At 49.9% G+C, this 15,720-nt stretch overlaps 1 long non-coding RNA gene across 1 annotated transcript in view; it reads left to right on the forward strand.

Annotated features, from left to right (window-relative positions):
• The first annotated feature begins 2 nt into the window (after window positions 1–2).
• The window catches only part of LOC122465927, a 32,190-nt gene continuing 16,472 nt past the window's right edge, over window positions 3–15,720 (forward strand). The window contains exon 1 of the long non-coding RNA XR_006291083.1: window positions 3–195. This is a non-coding gene — a long non-coding RNA (uncharacterized LOC122465927). The remainder of the gene's footprint in view (window positions 196–15,720) is intronic.

Consider the following 15,720-nt stretch of genomic DNA (forward strand, 5'->3'; position numbering starts at 1 on the left):
AGGTGTGGCTAGCTCAATCAGGGCCAGCTGGCCCTTATAAGAGGGCTGTGGGCCAGGAACTGAAAGATTCTCACTCTAGCCCTGGAATAGGAAGGGCTAGTTGCCTGGGAGCAAAGTACCTGAAGTGGAGCCGTGAAGGGCAAGGGTAGCTGAGGAGCACCAACCTAGTAAACCTTGATGAAGGCCTATGAAAAGGTACTGGGGCAGCCTGGGGATAGGCAAAGGCAGCAGGTCCTACCCCCTTGCCAATGATGAGTGGCCTTTACAGATTGCAGTTTTCCCCAGTGAGAGGGGCTAGATGAGGGCTGGCAGTAGCCACTGAGGCAAGGTGGGTTTAGAGGGTTGGGGTTCCCCTGGGATGGGAGACCCAGAGTGTGGGGGTACTGCTGGGGCAGAACCCTGAGGTAAAGGGTACCACGGTCTGGGAGGGACATGGGGCCCTAAGGCAGGTGAGACATGGGCCAGCAGAGGGCACTCTGAGACTGAAGAGCTAATTCCCAAGATGGCCAGCAGGTGGTGCTGCACTGGTGAGTCTTCGCTTCACTACAGTGTGGGTACACACCCATGCATATGCAAATAGGGCACTTATACTTATTTTTAAATTAGAAATTCAGATCTTGTCTACCCAATCTGTTAAATATTCAACATCACTATGTAAGAGCTGAAGACGCTCCAAGTCCCCTTCTCTGTGTGAGGAGCAGTGGCATGGGAGCCAGCAAACAGACCTGGAAAAAGGATGTTTGAGTGGACATCTGCTGGGGAAGAAGGGAGCAAGTCTCTGTTCCCTAGCGGCAGTGAGTGAGTTCTTGCGAGAGTGTGTGGTGTGTGTGTGTTTTTTTTTTTTTTTTTTTTTTTTTGCTTGGTTGTGTGTTGGGTTTTAAGTTTACAGGGGCCGGTAGGGGGCAGTGTGCTGTGGGAGAAGCAGAACCTTTGAACACAGCAGAGTCCTGATTAGGCGTAACCCTTCCCTGAGTAGGGGGCTTAAGGCAATGAAGCAGCCAGCCAGCAGCACAGGAATTAGCAAACACAGCTGGAAAGAGCGGAGTTTGTGTGGCAGTTTGTAAGGGGCGTTTGGTGGAGGAGTGTGTGGTTTTCTGTGTTTTCTCCTTGTCAAGAACTTAGGTGGGGAGGCTATGACAGGTACAGAAGCAGCAGTGGTAGTGACCCAAGAAATGGAAGAGACAATGAAGTTGACTGGATGTGGAAGCTGTGACATGTACATTTTCCTGGAGCAGATACAAATGAAGCATTTTTCAGGTACCAGTACCACCTCACAGGGCTGATGGAGGTTTGGAGATGCAGGTAGAAACTATAGTTGAGTTTCAAAGGGAATTAGCGCAGATGACAGAGGGAAGGCGAGAAGAGGCTGAAGGGGGGAAAAAATCAAGATTAACAGATGCAAGCTTGTCTGAAGAACTCTGAGGGGAGACTGCTGGGTGACGAAAGTGGCCAGTGAAAGCATGTGACTACAGGAACCAGCTGGAGGAAAAGACCAGCTAATGAAAGAGAAATAGAGCTCAGAAACAGATTAGCTGAGTTGGACAATGAAGAAGGGGCACAGCAGGCAATAACAGAAGGTGGCAGGGCAAGGAAGAAAAGAAGAGCATCTAGTTCTTCCAGCACAGGGGAAGAGTCAATGGAGATTGCCTGGGGCTCTGAACTTTGGCTTACCCTGTGGGTATAACAGCCCAGGGGAGGCTTGGCTTAGCTTCTCCTGGTGCAGCTGCCACCAACCTGCCGTCAGACGCCTGGGCCATGGTGACCCCACCTGCACTCTGCCTCTTCCTATCCCTACTCTGTCCTTTCCCTGAGGCCCCCGCTGCCTGGCTGACTCCCTCCTCTCCTCCATTCCACCCCACCATCTCCAGAGGTCCCTGCCACTCACCACATCCCTGCAGGTGGGGGGGGGGCTCACAAGGGAGGAGGGATGTGGAGAACATGAGTGGTGGGGGTTTAATGGGGAGAGGGTGTGGAGGAGAGGAGGGAGGTGGGGAGTGGTGGGCAGAAGGGGCATCACAAGGGGGGGAGAGGAGGAATGCAGTGAGTGGTGGTGGGTGGGGCTGAGTGAGAGCAGGGGTGGAGTGGGGATGGAGTAGGGCCGGGGGTGGAAGAGGTGAGACAGGGAGCTAGCCTCCCACAAGGGAAGCTTCACTTGCTGCCCATGGTCCCTAGAGGATGACTCAGAGAAGATTGCAAGTGAGAACAAAAGACAAGAGGACTTGCAGCCAGAAAGAACAGGAGGGGGAAGGCTGGAGAATCATCCCACCACCAGGAAGAGGTAGGTCTGTGTGATTTATATCTCCCTATGAAGAATAATGGACAGGCCTGTCAGCAGAACTGATCCTGAGAACAGAAGGGTGTGCTGTCTGCTTGGAGCTAAGATATGGGATGTGGACCTGAGGCTGAAAAGGATCCAAATGGGGGCTGGAAATCTACTGATTGCCCCTCACATGGGAACAAAAGATACAGCTATATTCTCACTGGCATGCATATGCTGGATGGGGAAGATGATTAAAGAAATGGAGGCTTAGGTGATCTTCAGTGGGATTCTACCTGTCCCTAGAGGAGGAAAGCAAAGGCAAAACAAGACTATGATTATCAATGGATGGCTTGGGCAGTGGTCTTATAAAGAGGGCTTTGAGGCTTTCAACCACTGGAAGGCATTCATAGACAGAGGACTGTTCTCATGGGATGGACTCCACCTGAGTAGAAAGGGAAATAGGCTTTTGGGATGGAGACTGGCACAACTGATTAAAAACTTTAAACTAGGAACTCTGGGGAGACAGTGGGGAGACGCTTATAGAATCAGGTGTGGCGATTATATCCTTGAACAGGAGGAAAATCAAGTAAGAGGATGCTGCAATGGAGAAAAGAGCAACGGAAGGTAGGAGAAAGTGTCTGACACTAACAGTCAGGTAGGTGATACTAGCAGTGGAGTGACTGTACCTAATTGGGTGAGGAATACAGGCAAAGCCAAGCAGAAACTACTAAGATGTCTGTACACCAATGCAAGGAGCCCAGATAACAAAATGGAGGAAGTAGAACTGGTGCAGGAGGTGAAACCAGGGATTTATATATATATATATATAAATAAATTATAGGGATTTATTACAATCGTGTGAATACAGGGGTACAAACCATCACAGGTGGATACCTGAGGGTTGTCCATTATCTGGTAAATATTTGAGGTAGGCAGCAATGCTGCCATTGTGAGGGATGGCGACACCCATAGTGGCAAGGATGGTATTCTGAGGGTGGTTGTTAATGTGTTATAGTTTCTGGTGGAAGTTGCCTGTGTCCTGGAGTCCTTTGTGTGGTGAGTAGTCTGAGAATGGCTTCTATGAGCCCCGATATTCCTTCAGTAAGAGTGCTGTGGCCAGATATGATGGCTCTTCCTGGGTTCCCTTCTTTGTTTTTCTTTGCAAGCACATAGAAGGTCTCCAAGGTGGGTTTGTGGGGGGTGAGACTGTAGAGTTTTTTTATGGAGCAGTGGCTGGCCTCTGTGGGGCAGAGGGAGGAGCCTCCTGTGAGATGTGTGGGCATGGAGTGGTGATGTGGGCACAGGGAGGAGTCCCTGGGAGCAGAGGGAGGGGTCCCCCAGGCTTTGGGGAAACAGACCCCCTGGGCTGGGATCTAGAGGCACAGGGAGGACTACTGGGGGCACAGGGAGACGTCCCCTGGGAGCTGGGTGGGCTGGGACCTAGAGGCACAGGGAGGGCCTCTGGGAGCTGCAGGGGGGCTGGTAGCAGGGGGGCACAGGGAGGGGGTCCCCTGGGGGCACAGGGAAGGGGCCCTTGGGTGCTGGGGGAGCTAGAAGATAAGGGCACAGTAATGGGTCCCCTGGGATTTGGTGGCGGGGGGAGCCTAGAAGCTGGGGACACAGGTTCAAGAAGCCCTAAAACTTTCTGCAAAAAAGAAAAGGAGTACTTGTGGCACCTTAGTCTAAGGTGCCACAAGTACTCCTTTTCTTTTTGTGGATACAGACTAACACGGCTGCTACTCTGAAACCAAAGACTTACTGGTCTCTCTGCCCTGCAGTTTTTGTTCCCAGTCCCTTCCCTTCCTCTTCCAGGTTGGGAGGGGCCAGCAACTTCCAACTCCCATTGGCTAGTCGAAACACCACACTCGCCTTCCATTGTGTGGCGTGGCTTTCTTTCAGGCTGCCCCTGTGGAAAAGGAACAGCAGGGCTGGGACAGTCTGGGAGGAGGAATGGGGGGGAAGAGCTTGGCTTGCAGTCGCAGAGACTGAGTGCGCAGGCAGGACTTGGAACCAGGCTGGGAAACCATGTGGGGTGGTGAGCAGGGGGCCTCTGCTCAGGAGCAGGGAAGCAGATGCTCCTGCCACACCAGACTGCACCCTGCAGGCAGTGAGAGTAAGCCCAAGCCCTTGGCCTCTGCACCACGATGCCCCCTGACTACGGTGCCCTGGGTAGGTACGCACATTGCCCTGCCCTAAGGCAGGCCCTGAACCTACAGCTTTACTCTACTACTGCATGGCTTAAGTCTAATTGAAATGGACTAGATTTGGAAATATAGAATACTGTTTTCCAAACACACACACTCAGTTCACTGTTTACAGCCAGCTGCATAGACCCAGGAGGAGTGATTGCAGAGGGGTAAATTTCTAATTACTAAAAGGAAAACAAGAATGATTGTAGCAAATCTCTGACTTAACAGTTAAAATAACCTTTAAAATATTGTGTGAAAGTTTGAAATTCCAAATTGCAATTTTGAACTACACATGTTGGGAGGGCAAGGGAAATACCTAGGTGCTGTTATACAATCTGCCATTAATGACCAAATGCTGGTAGCTGGGGCTTATTTTTGTATTATTAAAACTGAAATCCCTACCATTATTGTAAGCATAAGCTTTTAGTTTGAATTATACTTACTCATCTGTGGGGTGGCTTCTGTCCCCACTGGGTTCTCTGCATGCTTGTCAGTAGGCTGCTCCTCATCAGTGGGGGGCAGAAATAGCTCCTCTGAGCAGGGGCTGAGATTTTTCTGTTGAGCCTGATCCACAGCCTACTCTAGGACTGGTTTAATTAAGAGTCACTTCATGATCTTGGCGGGGAGCCTGCTGCTGACTGCAGTCAGTCCCTGGGCTGGATTCACAGCTCACCAGATCATCATGAAGCAGGGTTGGCTCTGTGCTGGGTGCAGCAGCCAGGACCGGGTCAAAGCCGTCATAAAATGGGCATGTTGCTGGCTGCAGCAGACAGACACCAGGTCTCATGGCTCAGACTAAGGCCCAAATTAAAATCAAGCTCTGCCATGTTACAAAACATGTCTACTTGTAAGTTCACAATAAACCTGGCAAGAACAGGGCTGGTATTGCAAAAGCACAAACATTCCTAAAGTGCTAGGCACAGGACATTCATGAGTTGGCGGATGTGGTTGCAGAGCCATTGGCCATATCTCTGAAAACTCATGGTGATCGGGGGAGGTCCCAGATGACTGGAAAAAGGCTAATGTAGTGCCCATCTTTAAAAAAGGGAAGGAGGAGGATCCTGGGAACTACAGGCCAGTCAGCCTCACCTCAGTCCCTGGAAAAATCATGGAGCAGGTCCTCAAGGAATCCATTCTGAAGCACTTAGAGAGGAAAATGATCAGGAACAGTCAACATGGATTCACCAAGGGCAAGTCATGCCTGACTAACCTAAATTGCCTTCTATGACGAGATAGCACTGTTGCCCCCTTACTAACATTCAGTGGGGGAGTTCTGGTTGGCTAGCTCCCAGTAATAAAAGGGGAAGGGTCTATGGGAAATCAGGACTCTAAGACTGATAGTCCCCAGGAACAATGGGGAGAGGCCTATGCTCCAGGTCAGCCTGAGTGACAGGATGGGCAGGCTAATCAGGGAGTCAGGAGGCCAGGGAGGTCCCATCTTCTGTGTGAGCTGGAATTGCCTGGGTCAGACAGAGTGGGGCCAAGCTAAGGAGAAAACAGGGGTGCAAGCTGAGCTGGGGAGCAGAGCTGTGCCAGATCCAGAGAGAGCAGAACCTGTCCTGGGAGCAGAGCAGCAACCCCAAAGCCAGAGGCACAGCCCAGAGACAGCAGACTTGCCCTGGGAGAAGAGCTTCAGTAACCAGAGCCAGAGAGGCCAGAAAAGCAGCCCACGAAGCAGGTCAGTGCTGGGAGCAGAGTCACAGAAGCAGCCTGCAAAGCAAATCTGTCCTGAGAGCAGTGCTGCATCAACCAGAGCCAGAGGGGCCAAAGAAGCTGCCCAGGGAGCTGGAGGCAGAGCAGCAATGCAGAGACAGAGTGGTGGAGCTGGGGCTGGAGCAGTCCGGAGCTGGGTGCGATGAGCAGCTGGGTAGACCGAGAGGGACCCTGGGCAGCAGGCCCAGCACAGGGAGACGCCTCAGCCAAGAGGCTCTGCAGGCCAGGCTTGGATCGTAACCCTGACAGGGCGGGGGCGATACTGGGAAGAAGGGTCCTACCACTTAGAGCCTGAGCGTGTGGCCATCACCAGAGCAAGTGTCCAACCCACAGCACCCTTACAGCACAGCCAGGGCCTGGGACTTACAAGGAGCAGACTGTGAACTGCCCTGACATTCTAGAGACACTGTTTGTGATGTTCCCTGCCACAGAGCGGGTTGATGTGTTCCCTTTAACCTTTCCCATTTTCCCTTATTCTTTTTAAAATTAATTGTTGATTAAATAGCTTTAACTTGTATGTAATGGTCAGTGGGTCAGAGAAGTGCCCAGTGCAGAGAGAGTACCCCGGAGTGGGGACACCCTAGCCCCTGTCCTAGGTGACCACAGCAGGGTTGGGGGTCAAGCCCCCCAGGAATCCTGGGTCCAGCCTTGTTGGGGTTACGAGGACTCTGCCAGACAGAGTGGAAGGGGAGCCCTCAAGGGCAGGGAGGCCACTGGGTAAAGGAAGTCGGAGCGAGGACTTGGATCCTTTCACTAGCCCACTTCACTGGGGTAGTGCAGAAGTCAGGAAACTTGCCCACAATAGCAGGACTATTCCCCCACTTACACAAAGCTTTTGATACTGTCTCCCACAGTATTCTTGCCAGCAAGTTAAAGAAGTATTGGCTGGATGAATGGACTATAAGGTGAATAGAAAGCTGGCTAGAGCGTCGGGCTCAATGGGTAGTGATCAACGGCTCCATGTCTATTTGGCAGCCGGTATCAAGCGGAGTGCCCCAAGGGTCAATCCTGGGGCCGGTTTTGTTCAATATCTTCATTAATGATCTGGAGCATAGTGTGGATTGCACCCTCAGCAAGTTTGCAGATGACACTAAACTCAGAGGAGTGGTAGACACAATGGAGGGTAAGGATAAGATACAGAGGGACCTAGACAAATTGGAGGATTGGGCCAAAAGAAATCTGAGGTTCAACAAGGACAACTGCAGAGTCCTATACTTAGGACGGAAGAATCCTATGCACTGCTACAGACTAGGGACCAAATGACTAGGCAGCAGTTCTGCAGAAAAGGACCTATGGGTTACAGTGGACGAGAAGCTGGATATGAGTCAACAGTGTGCCCTTGTTGCCAAGAAGGCTAACGGCATTTTGGGCTGTATAAGTAGGGGCATTGCCAGCAGATCGAGGGACGTGATCGTTCCCCTCTATTCAACATTGGTGAGGCCTCATCTGGAGTACTGTGTCCAGTTTTGGGCCCCACGCTACAAGAAGGATGTGGAAAAATTGGAAAGCATCCAGCAGAGGGCAACAAAAATGATTAGGGGACTGGAACACATGACTTATGAGGAGAGGCTGAGGGAACTGGGCTTGTTTAGTCTGCAGAAGAGAAGAATGAGGGGGGATTTGATAGCTGCTTTCAACTACCTGAAGGGGGGGGGTCCAAAGAGATGGATCTAGACTGTTCTTAGTGGCAGCAGATGACAGAACAAGGAGTAATGGTCTCAAGTTGCAGTGGGGGAGGTTTAGGCTGGATATTAGGAAAAACTTTTTCCACTAGGAGGGTTGTGAAGCACTGGAGTGTGTTGCCTAGGGAGGTGGTTGAATCTCCTTCCTTTGAGGTTTTTAAGGTCAGGCTTGACAAAGCCCTGGCTGGAATTATTTAGTTGGGAATTGGTCCTGCTTTAAGCAGGGGGTTGGACTAGATGACATCCTGAGGTCCCTTCCAAACCTGATATTCTATGTAAACACATTCCAGAAGGGTGGTACCAGAACACCCCGATACAGGGTTATGGTGTAAACACTCCCCAAAGATGATGGATGGACACACTTGCCCCACCTAAAGATAAGGTTAGGATGATGGGGTGATGAATAGAGATGTTTTGATAGAACCAACAGGTGCAAGTTAAAGGGTGGTAACTAACCATGGCAGAGGGGCAATACGTAACTTCTTTGTATCAGTGTATAAAGAGGGGTCACAGAGGGAGTGTCTGTTTTTGGCTGAGGGGGGAATGGAAAGTCTCACCACTCACTGAGCTAAGTCCATTGCAATAAGCATACTCCTGTAGAGTCTATGGGATACTAGGACCGTGCTTCATTGACAATAAGCCTAGCTGAGCGCCTTCACTACTGAACCAAGTCTGTGGTCTTCTTGGGCATACACACGCAGCCAAAAACTGACTACACTGGCAAATTGCCCCAGGTGCAGTTGTTATCCCTGGTCTTCCTGTGCTCACTCTTCAGTCTCTTAATTTGCTTCCTGCACTGACCACCTGTCCAGAAATCTGCAGACCTGCTAGCTTTTTAGCTATCTGCTGGTATACGGGGTAATTCCTGGTACTTTTGCTGAAGTCCACAGTTTTACAGGCCTCATGCCACAGATTCACCAAAATCTGGCTGTGCTCTCTCGATGAGGAAGCAGCTCGCTTTGCAAAAGGCTTGATAAGACTTGTCTCCATTGAAAACCCTGCAGGCTCTCCAATCGCTTTCTTGCGGTTCAGTGATCAGAAGACAACTGACCTGAGCTGCTGCTGTTTGCAAAGGGGTTGTGGCTTCCGTTTGCAAGACAGTGAATTGCAGATTGTTGGCACAAAGAGGATTGATTAAGTCACCCCCAAGGAATTCTGGGATACATCCAGCTGACTCTCAGGACCTGAGTCAAGCCAGGCCCACAGCGGAACACCAAGGTTCTGCCTTAACCTGAGCTCAGACCCTGCAGGGTACTGGGACCCTGGGTTTGAGCCCTGGGTTAGCATAATTGCAGTGTGGATGCAAGAGGGATTTGCTTTGAGCCTGGGCTCAAGCCTGGGGTTATGTTGCAATGTATACCTACCCAGGCCTAAGTCCCTCCTCATGACAGGAACACCAGAACTCCCCCTGGATCCAGGTAACAATTTACCTCTCAGTATGTATCTTCCCCTTGTGGCAGGAGCCCAAGCTCCAGCCCTCGTTCTTCGGGACTATTTAGAAAAGCTGGACGAGCACAAGTCCATGGGGCCGGATGCGTTGCATCCAAGAGTGCTAAAGGAGTGGGCGGATGTGATTGCAGAGCCATTGGCCATTATTTTTGAAAACTCAGGGCGATCAGGGGAGGTCCCAGATGACTGGAAAAAGGCTAATGTAGTGCCCATCTTTAAAAAAAGGGAAGAAGGAGGATCCTGGGAACTACAGGCCAGTCAGCCTCACCTCAGTCCCTGGAAAAGTCATGGAGCAGGTCCTCAAGGAATCAATTCTGAAGCACTTAGAAGAGAGGAAAGTGATCAGGAACAGTCAGCATGGATTCACCAAGGGCAAGTCATGCCTGACTAACCTAATTGCCTTCTATGACGAGATAACTGGCTCTGTGGATGAGGGGAAAGCAGTGGACGTGTTGTTCCTTGACTTTAGCAAAGCTTTTGACACTGTCTCCCACAATGTGTATGATGATCAAGGTGGGCCATTTCCTGCAGAAATCCAGGTTCTCTCACCCCCTCCAAAAACCACACACACAAACTCACTCTCCTGCTGGTAATAGCCTATCCAAAGTGACCACTCTCCCCACAATGTGTATGACAATCAAGGTGGGCCACTTCCAGCATAAATCCAAGTTTAACCAGAACGTCTGGGGGGCGGGGTAGGAAAAAGCAAGGGGAAATAGGCTACCTTGCATAATGACTTAGCCGCTCCCAATCTCTCTTTAAGCCTAAATTAATAGTATCCAATTTGCAAATGAATTCCAATTCAGCAGTTTCTCGCTGGACTCTGGATTTGAAGTTTTTGTTGTTGTTTTTGTAAGATAGCGACCTTCATGTCTGTAATCGCGTGACCAGAGAGATTGAAGTGTTCTCCGACTGGTTTATGAATGTTATAATTCTTGACATCTGATTTGTGTCCATTTATTCTTTTACATAGAGACTGTCCAGTTTGACCAATGTACATGGCAGAGGGGCATTGCTGACACATGATGGCATATATCACATTGGTGGATGTGCAGGTGAACGAGCCTCTGATAGTGTGGCTGATGTTATATAGGCCCTGTGATGGTGTCCCCTGAATAGATATGTGGGCACAGCTGGTAACGGGCTTTGTTGCAAGGATAGGTTCCTGGGTTAGTGGTTCTGTTGTGTGGTATGTGGTTGTTGGTGAGTATTCACTTCAGGTTGGGGGGCTGTCTGTAGGCAAGGACTGGCCTGTCTCCCAAGATTTGTGGGAGTGTTGAGTCATCCTTCAGGATAGGTTGTAGATCCTTAATAATCCGTTGGAGGGGTTTTAGTTGGGGGCTGAAGGTGACGGCTAGTGGCGTTCTGTTATTTTCTTTGTTAGGCCTGTCCTGTAGTAGGTGACTTCTGGGAACTCTTCTGGCTCTAACAATCTGTTTCTTCACTTCCGCAGGTGGGTATTGTAGTTGTAAGAATGCTTGATAGAGATCTTGTAGGTGTTTGTCTCTGTCTGAGGGGATGGAGCAAATGCGGTTGTATCGCAGAGCTTGGCTGTAGACGATGGATCGTGTGGTGTGGTCAGGGTGAAAGCTGGAGGCATGTAGGTAGGAATAGCGGTCAGTAGGTTTCCGGTATAGGGTGGTGTTTATGTGACCATCGTTTATTAGCACTGTAGAGTCCAGGAAGTGGATCTCTTGTGTGGACTGGACCAGGCTGAGGTTGATGGTGGGATGGAAATTGTTGAAATCATGGTGGAATTCCTCAAGGGCTTCTTTTCCATGGGTCCAGATGATGAATATGTCATCAATATAGCGCAAGTAGAGTAGGGGCGTTAGGGGACAAGAGCTGAGGAAGCGTTGTTCTAAATCAGCCATAAAAATGTTGGCATACTGTGGGGCCATGCGGGTACCCATAGCATTGCCGCTGATCTGAAGGTATACATTGTCCCCAAATGTAAAATAGTTATGGGTAAGGACAAAGTCACAAAGTTCAGCCACCAGGTTAGCCGTGACATTATCGGGGATAGTGTTCTTGACAGCTTGTAGTCCATCTTTGTGTGGAATGTTGGTGTAGAGGGCTTCTACATCCATAGTGGCCAGGATGGTGTTTTCAGGAAGATCACCGATGGATTGTAGCTTCCTCAGGAAGTCAGTGGTGTCTCGAAGGTAGCTGGGAGTGCTGGTAGCGTAGGGCCTGAGGAGGGAGTCTACATAGCCAGACAATCCTGCTGTCAGGGTGCCAATGCCTGAGATGATGGGGCGCCCAGGATTTCCAGGTTTATGGATCTTGGGTAGTAGAATATCCCAGGTCAGGGTTCCAGGGGTGTGTCTGTGTGGATTTGATCTTGTGCTTTTTCAGGAAGTTTCTTGAGCAAATGCTGTAGTTTCTTTTGGTAACTCTCAGTGGGATCATAGGGTAATGGCTTGTAGAAAGTGGTGTTGGAGAGCTGCCGAGCAGCCTCTTGTTCATATTCTGACCTATTCATGATGACAACAGCACCTCCTTTGTCAGCCTTCTTGATTATGTCAGAGTTGTTTCTGAGGCTGTGGATGGCATTGTGTTCCACACGGCTGAGGTTATGGGGCAAGTGATGCTGCTTTTCCACAATTTCAGCCCGTGCACGTCGGCGGAAGCACTCTAGGTAGAAGTCAAGTCTGCTGTTTCGACCTTCAGGAGGAGTCCACCTAGAATCCTTCTTTTTGTAATGTTGGTCGGGAGGCCTCTGTGGATTAGTATGTTGTTCAGAGGTATGTTGGAAATATTCCTTGAGTCGGAGATGTCGATAATAGGATTCTAGGTCACCACAGAACTGTATCATGTTCGTGGGGGTGGAGGGGCAGAAGGAGAGGCCCCGAGATAGGACAGCTGCTTCTGCTGGGCTGAGAGTATAGTTGGATAGATTAACAATATTGCTGGGTGGGTTGAGGGAACCATTGCTGTGGCCCCTTGTAGCATGTAGTAGTTCAGAAAGTTTAGTGTCCTTTTTCTTTTGTAGAGAAGCAAAGTGTGTGTTGTAAATGGCTTGTCTAGTTTTAGTAAAATCCAGCCACGAGGAAGTTTGTGTGGAAGGTTGGTTTTTTTATGAGTATCCATTTTTGAGAGCTCATTCTTAATCTTTCCCTGTTTGCTGTAGAAGATGTTGATCAGGTGATTCCGCAGTTTCTTTGAGAGCGTGTGGCACAAGCTGTCAGCATACTCTGTGTGGTATGTAGATTGTAATGGATTTTTTACCTTCAGTCCTTTTGGTACGATGTCCATCTGTTTGCATTTGGAAAGCAAGATGATGTCTGTCTGTATCTGTACAAGTTTTTTCATGCAGTTGATAGATTTCCACTCCATACGGCTAAATGCCGTGCCTTGCATAATGACAGGTTTCAGAGTAACAGCCGTGTTAGTCTGTATTCGCAAAAAGAAAAGGAGTACTTGTGGCACCTTAGAGACTAACCAATTTATTTGTGTTGGAAATGGCCCACCTTGATCTTCATGCACGTTGTAAGGAGAGTGGTCACTTTGGATAGGCTATTACCAGCAAGAGAGTTAGTTTGGGGGGAGGGTGAGAACCTGGATTTGTGCTGGAAATGGCCCAACTTGATGATCACTTTAGATAAGCTCTTACCAGCAGAAGAGTGGGGTGGGAGGAGGTATTGTTTCATGGTGTCTGTGTATATAATGTCTTCTGCAGTTTCCATAGTATGCATCCGATGAAGTGAGCTGTAGCTCACGAAAGCTCATGCTCAAATAAATTGGTTAGTCTCTAAGGTGCCACAAGTACTCCTTTTCTTTTTGCGAATACAGACTAACACGGCTGTTACTCTGAAACCTGTCTCCCACAGTATTCTTGCCAGCAAGTTAAAGTAGTATGGGCTGGTTGAATGGACTATAAGGTGGATAGAAAGCTGGCTAGATTGTCGGGCTCAACGGGTAGTGATCAATGGCTCCATGTCTAGTTGGCAGCCGGTATCAAGTGGAGTGCCCCAGGGGTCGGTACTGGGGCTGGTTTTGTTCAATATCTTCATAAATGATCTGGAGGATGGTGTGGATTGCACCCTCAGCAAGTTTGCAGATGACACTAAACTCGGAGGAGTGGTAGATACGCTGGAGGGTAGGGATAGGATACAGAGGGACCTAGACAAATTGGAGGATTGGGCCAAAAGAAATCTGATGAGGTTCAACAAGGACAACTGCAGAGTCCTGCACTTAGGATGGAAGAATCCAATGCACCGCTACAGACTAGGGACCAAATGGCTCGGCAGCAGTTCTGCAGAAAAGGACCTAGGGGTTCCAGTGGACAAGAAGTTAGATATGAGTCAACAGTATGCCCTTGTTGCCAAGAAGGCCAATGGCATTTTGGGATGTATAAGTAGGGGCGTAGCCAGCAAATCGAGGGACGTGATCGTTCCCCTCTATTCGACATTGGTGAGGCCTCATCTGGAGTACTGTGTCCAGTTTTGGGCCCCACACTACAAGAAGGATGTGGAAAAATTGGAAAGCATCCAGCAGAGGGCAACAAAAATGATTAGGGGACTGGAACGCATGACTTATGAGGAGAGGCTGAGGGAACTGGGCTTGTTTAGAAGAGACTACAGAAGAGAAGAATGAGGGGGGGATTTGATAGCTGCTTTCAACTATCTGAAAGGGGGTTCCAAAGATGATGGATCTAGACTGTTATCAGTGGTAGGAGATGACAGAACAAGGAGTAATAGTCTCAAGTTGCAGTGGGGGAGATTTAGGTTAGATATTAGGAAAAACTTTTTCACTAGGAGGGTGTTGATGGGGGAGACTCTCCCGCTGACTTACTTTCCACCTCTCGGGGAGGTGGAGTACAGACGTCAACAGAGTGCTCTGCCATCGACTTAACTTGTCTTCGTCAGACCCACTAAATCGACACTGCTGCATATCGATAGTTGTGGCGGTGCCAGTTTAGCCAGAAGCATAGATAACTTCTGAGTGTAGAAAAACTTTAAATGAAAGGAGGGAAGCAACTTGGCATTGATTTGGGAAAACGCCATAATCAGGATTCATAAACATAAAACTGGGGTGGGCATTTTGCTCACAAAGTATGCTGGGTGATGTCTTTTGCCTCAGGTTCTTGAGTCCAGTCACCAAAAGTTCCTTTCAATGTGCCCCTCCCTTCTCCCTCTAACAGGGGTGACAGATTCTTCCTTAAAAGTGAGGGGCCAAAGAGTCACATCCCCTCCGTAGCCTCACCCCTGCTGCTCCTCTTTCCCCGAGGCCTCACCGCCCCACCCCCAACCAAGCTGGAAGCTTGAGCCAGGCTAGGAAGCCTGGTCCTCTCCACCTGCCTGGGGTGGGGGGCTCAAGAGCAGCCCCCAACCTTTGTCTCCACCCCCCAGGTCCCCTACTCAGGGTAGGCAGAGGGTCCACATCTCCCCACAGTGGCCTGTTTGGATCTTACTCTGACCTGGCCTGGGGTCAGGTCTTTGGGGGCCAAAGAGCCACAGCCCAGAGCCAGGGGGGCCCAGAGCATGGGGACACAGGCTGGGGGCAGCTCTCAGCCCTCCCAACACCAGGCAGGTGAAGGGGCCCAGGCTCCCCACAGCTGCCTGGGCTCCCTGGGCTGCTCTTACTGGCCTGGGCTCCAACTTCTGGCCTGGCCAGGGGATGGCATCTTAGTGAAGTCCCGAGGGCTGGCGCGTGGCAAAAAGTGGAAGGGCCATGGCCTCTTGGACACTCCCCCGTTCCAGCGCCCCTGCCCTTCACCACACCCCACTCACAATGGTTGTCCTTGGTCAATGAAGACCTAGAGTTCGGGGGTCCATCTGTGTTAAATTTACCTCTCACTCTGGCGGGGAAGAAGGCACCTTGTTCGCTCTACTATCCAAGTACTTGCTCTGCCATCGCTGCAATGCTGGCCAGCCACTGCTCCACTCTGCTGGCCACCCTGCCAGCTGCCTCATTCCACCATCCACCTTGCTCCGCCAACCATCACCGATGCATATTGTCACCTTCTGTTGCAACCCACTTCTCTATTGTGACCTCTGCATGTTTGTCTTTTGAGATTCCTCCCAGCTATCAGTGATTTTCAGCTGTCACTGATTTTCAGTGCTTAGTGGGGGAACTTCACTACTGAAGAAGGATGGGCAGAAATGTTGCCCCACAATAGGTGATTTCAGCTCTATTTATTACTTAACAAAAGGACTCTTAAGGGAGCCTTAAGTAGCTCTGTCTTTTGAAAAGTGGCAGGGGGGCTGGTTAAACCATGCCTAGAGCTCTTAAGCAGTACCCACACCTCCAGTAAGGTACACTCCCTCTTACCCTTCACAGGGGTCTGGAATCCGAGCCCTCTGCTTAGTCAGCTCAGTTCAGTTGACGGTGACCCCCCTGAATCAGGAAAGCTAAATACTTTTACTCATACAATAAGGATAACAACATTCCATTACCCCTGAATTCAATATTAAAGTGATTT

The sequence above is a fragment of the Chelonia mydas genome, chromosome 1 (genome assembly GCF_015237465.2).
Source record: "Chelonia mydas isolate rCheMyd1 chromosome 1, rCheMyd1.pri.v2, whole genome shotgun sequence".
Taxonomy (NCBI): domain Eukaryota; kingdom Metazoa; phylum Chordata; order Testudines; family Cheloniidae; genus Chelonia; species Chelonia mydas.